Consider the following 5,293-nt stretch of genomic DNA (forward strand, 5'->3'; position numbering starts at 1 on the left):
AAAAAAAAAAAAAAAAAAAAAAAAAAAAAAAAAAAAAAGAGGAGGGCAAATTGTAGGACAGGAGGCCACAGATGTCAAGTGTTTTAGTCTTTGTCAAGCCAGCAAGAGGAGTCAGAGAAAAAGGCAACAGAATTTGGTTTTCACAAAAATGACCAACATTGAACTAAGGCATTGGTTGGCAGACAGTTGTGCCCAGAACTCTGGGGTTCCTTGGTGCTATATCAGGGCCTAATCTGTGAGAGCAGAGAGGACACTACTACTTTCTTGTTTTTAGATATTGGGATCTCAAGTAAGACTTTGGCAGAAGAATTGAGAGAAGCCATCCTGAGCTGGAATCAGCAAGAGCACTGAGACAGTGTCCCATGTAGACAAGAGGCATGGGAACTTTTCTACAAATGAAGGGAGCCAAAAAAGGGAGGTAGGTCTGTTAGGTCTGTGGGAGTTGGGAATAAGACTTGGGAATAGTGATGGAAATAAGGCTTTCAAGATGTTTTTATTTTTTCACCATAGACTGAAAATTATTGCAAGTGCTGTGCACGTAGAGAAGCTTTAAGTAAATATCAAAACTTTCTCTTCACTCTCCTTCCCTGCCCCCCTCCCCCGCCAGTTCTGGGGCTCAGATGCAAGGGCATTGCATACGTTAGGCAAGTGCTCTACCACTGAGCCACTCTTCCAGCCCATATTCTCTAGACAAAAAGTTTAGTGCCATAAAAAGAGCTTAACAGATTTAAAGAGAAAACAGCAAGGAAACTATTCAAATCATTATCATCTGTTGTTAATCAAGATCACATAAACCCATGATTTACTTAGTGAGAAATATTATAGTCATCACCCAGGAGAGGATTCTAAGGAGTGCTCTGTGATGTAGCTGAGAAAAGGCTAGCACAGAGATAAGCTAGAAAACAAGTAGGACATGGAATGCTCCAACTTTTCTGTTTTAAACTATTCATCCAACTGGCTTTTGGGAAGCAAATCAAAAAATCTAATTACTTTAAATAAAAGGATACGTTAATATTAATCCTAACTTTTTTTTATAAATATTTCTATAGACTGACTCATTCTTGGAAGTGTTTCCCATAGTTGGCCTCTGTTGTAATTAAAAGTCATCCATGAGGGTTTATTTATGTGTTATGATGAACAATAATTGGATTTGACCAGAAAATGTATATAAGTATACTGGAGAATATTATCATTGGAATGAATGATTTAAACTATTGAGATGAAAGATCAAGATGGAACTTGGGCTGAGTCAAAACACTGCCAAAACATAGTCACCCTATTGTGGTTCTGTCAGCTCAATGGCATTATAAAATCACCTACCCTCTGAGCCTCAGTTCCCTCAGGAGTGAAATACAGGTGATACTGGACCTTTTTTAGAATTATTGAAAAGATGAGTTTCCAAATGCAAACCTTTAGTATGGTTCCTGCAGTATGTGGTAAGCATGCACTTTTTGTTAACCACCATCATCACTAGGACTGTTAACATCATTCCAGTTTGATATAGTAGTACATATGCTCGAAAGCAACTATTTATGACCTTGAGTACATGTGCAGAACAGAGTGTTTCTGACCTTGACTACACACTGACTAAAGTGCTCAAGGTGGAATTAGAATCTAGCTCTGGCTCAATTCTAATCTAGACTTTTCCCACTATTCTGCCTGAATTCTTATGGTTGTTCCTCTAATTTAGAGATCATAATAAAAAGTATACTGTAAAGGATAAATTAACTTTTATTGCTGATTTTATCAGCCTGACTATAAATGGATTTCCTAAATAAAATGGATGAGAAACTTTAAAATATGAGGAGAAACTTTTTTTATAGCTACAAGATATATTATTCGACATTAAATGCCTACCACCACCTCTGTAACAAACTGGAATCTCTGCTGAAAACTGTGGAACACCAGTTTGGTGCTCTAGGTATAAATTGAAAAGAATCAACTTATGTGGGCTTGTGATGGCATTTACTGGATCCTGGTTAGGCCATTCTATTTGAAAAAGTTTATAGAGAACTCTTAATTTGGAATTTGAAGTATTCTTTTGGATAATTACATGAGTGAGTCTATGAAAATAAAGATTTTTTTCTGCAGGGGTAAGATATAGAAAACAGGTATTTTCTCTCTCTCACATCCACTATGAACTAGAGCCCTCTCTATGAACACAGTACTTAAAAAGGACTCATGACTTCATATACTGTAACAGAGCATCTTAAAAAACATTTTCTTACTTGGTATCCATAATAACTACATGCAGTTGGTACAAAGGATGTCACTGAAGTTCAAAAAATATGAAATTTCTTTTCCAGTATCAAAATTAGACAATGATAGTCTTTCACATCTCACATACTTTCAAATACTTTTTTTTTCTTCCTTTTCTGTTATCTGGAGATACAACTGTAAAGGAGAACAGAGAAACATTTTTATATAGGGAAACTGTCACACAGAGGATGAGGCTCAGGGATTTGATGGTTGAAATCTAGGAAGCATGGTGGGAATATTGGTCATCCTTTATTAGGAGGTAGCAAAAACCCCTAGTCAGCTATCCCCAACACCCCGCCTTCCCCAATCCATTTCCATAGGCTTTTTTTTTTATATCCAGGCCAAACAAAGAAAGCACAGGTTACATAAGTGGGCATATGCTCGCAAGCAACTGTTTATGACCTTGAGTACATGTGCTGAACAGAGTGTTTCTGACCTTGCCTACACACTGACCAAAACACTACGAATTCATGGCATTGATTATACACTAAAAACATAACACATCCTTTCAGAAGCCCCAGAGAAGGAGCCTAACTATAGCCATTTTAGGCATGCCTCCACAAAAACCCAATAGATTTGTGATATAGTTGGGTAATATCTTTTAAGACTTGCTTATGCCATGTAGTAATTTAATTTTAAAAAGTCAGTGACTAGGACACAAGATAGCAGCCACCCCAAGCTCAGGAGTAAAAGTCTCTTGCAATTTCCAACTTCTGGAAGAACTCAAAGAATGCCAAAAAGGAGTAGGAGATGGCACAGTTAACTGGGGTCTAGATGATGAAGACATGACACAAGATGGACAGGGATGATAATTGGGCCTCCAAGAACAATTTATGAAAACTGAATATGCAGACTTAAAATAAAATGTGGACCTAAATAACCAGAAGCACTCTCCTTTGTAAGATTTGTAACAAAAATTAATATGAATGGAGATAATAGTTCTAATGGAGTGGTGGACCCAAGAGCCACATCAGTGCTAGCAAAATGGCAGAATTCAAATGGCATCAAATTTGTTTTGCAAGAGTTGCAGTGCTTAATGATGTCTAAAGAAAATAGGAAACTCTCTCAGCCATTAGGACAGTGGTTACAGCAATTAATCAAAAAAGAAAAATTAATCATAAATCACAAGTCCCACCCCATTTGACTTAAGCAGTCATTTTCCAATGTAGTAACTTTTCTAGATACATCTTATAGACTTCAAAATACTGGAAAGGAAGCTCCCATTCAAAGGCAATTTATCTTAAGATACTGTAAATGACACTAATTTTTTGTTAATTTGATATATAAGTTGTGTTATAACAAATTGTTTTGTCAAGTGTAACCACTATTCATTTAGTTGAACTTCTAGGATCAAGAAAATCTATTTAAATTGATTCCCATCATGCAGGTGGGGCACATTTAACTCAACTGTGAAGTCATAATCACCTTGCTGCTGATTACTTGGTCTGGGGGCTCCACCCTTCTGCGGAGAGCCCTCTCCTGGGAGGCTTGCTACAGTAAAGGTTTCATATCACAAACTTGGGGACTACTGCTGACAGTGGGGAGTGCTTTGCCTGCACCCTGGTTTCTTTTTTAAGTCTTAAATGATGTTCCATCCAAGCCATCATCCTGCCCCACTCTCCTTCACTCTCATCCTTGGCCAAAGCACATTGTAACCCTCTGCCTCCTCAGAAATTGACCTCCAATGAGTAATTCATGGCTTTCCCTATCTCTCCTCTACCCCACCTTTATTGAGGGTGCTGCTTTTTCCCTCCTCCTCAACTCCTTTGTCCCACTGTCACCACCCAACACTTTCAACTACCCTTCCTTGCTTTGGCCAGACGCCATCAGGTAAGGATGGAAAGTCTCTGAGCTCCCTCCTTTAGTTTTGAAAACATGTTAATTCACTGAGAAATAAGTATTGGATCCTGGGCCCTGTCCCCCTCAACTGATGCATCTTTGGTTCACATTTTTATAAGGTGAACAGGGCAGTTACCAGAGTTACATAGACCTTCTAGCACTCATAGCCCCTACTGCTTAGACTGGAGAAAGGCCACATAAAGACACTTGTAAGCATATAGGGTTCTTTTGGATTATTTCCTTTTCCTGTAATGACTTTGCTTTTAGACAGTAAAGAAGGTATGAACAGGGCTCTTGTTGGGTCGCCCTGCCATCCATGTGGGTCTAGTGTGGAATCTAACAACTGGAACTAGAGACCTGGCACAAACCCTGCTTTTGGTGCTCAGCAAGGACTGAGGAGGAACCCACGGTACATATACAGCAGATCCCAAATTGGTGGGGCTAGCCTCCTGGCACATCACTGTATCTTCATACTTCCTGTTCAGGACCACTAAATGCTGAAATGTGGATCATACAAAATAAAGCCAATTCATGGTGTTAGAAAAAAAAAAAAAGTCAGTGACTAGAATCTCCTAGTGCATAGTTAATTAATATATCCTACATCCACCTCAGAGATCCAGTGCCATATTATTTGGCACCTCTATCATTTGGCACTTCTGACTCCTGAGTTCTGCCTCAGCAGGACCTCATCAGAGTAGGCCATTGCAAACAACCTCATGGCCAGTAAGCCTGAAAAGCATTTTAATGAAGACTTTGACCTGAAAGATAGGGACTGAAAGGCCAAAAGAGCTGACAATTAGTATACAAAAGTAAGAGCAATTCTGATGCTATTTTCAATTCAGGAATTGTCTCAGAAGTTGTGTGATTTATGTTGCTAGCTTTGGCCATTCCTCTGCTCCTTCCCTTTAAAATTAATTTTTAAATTACCTTATCTGATGAAAGTTGACAGTAGATTCCTCTCTGATTAGTCCTTTTCCAAGAGTACAGAATTCTTCCTGTTGGGCATCTGTGATCCCAGTTATTGGAAGGCTGAGGCACTAGGATCGTAAGTTTGAGACCATGTGGGGCAACGTAGTGAGACTATATCAAAATAAAAAAATAAAAAGGGCTAGGAATGTAGCTCAGTGGTAAAGTACCCCTGGGCTTGAGCCCCACTAACATACACACACACACACAAAAAAAAAAAAAAAAAAAG

At 38.7% G+C, this 5,293-nt stretch overlaps 1 pseudogene; it reads left to right on the plus strand.

The window, feature by feature from the left end:
• The window catches only part of LOC107158395, a 117,732-nt pseudogene extending 114,329 nt beyond the window's left edge, over positions 1 to 3,403 (plus strand).
• Positions 3,404 to 5,293: the final 1,890 nt, after the last annotated feature.

This window comes from Marmota marmota, unplaced genomic scaffold (genome assembly GCF_001458135.2).
Source record: "Marmota marmota marmota unplaced genomic scaffold, marMar, whole genome shotgun sequence".
Classification (NCBI taxonomy): domain Eukaryota; kingdom Metazoa; phylum Chordata; class Mammalia; order Rodentia; family Sciuridae; genus Marmota; species Marmota marmota.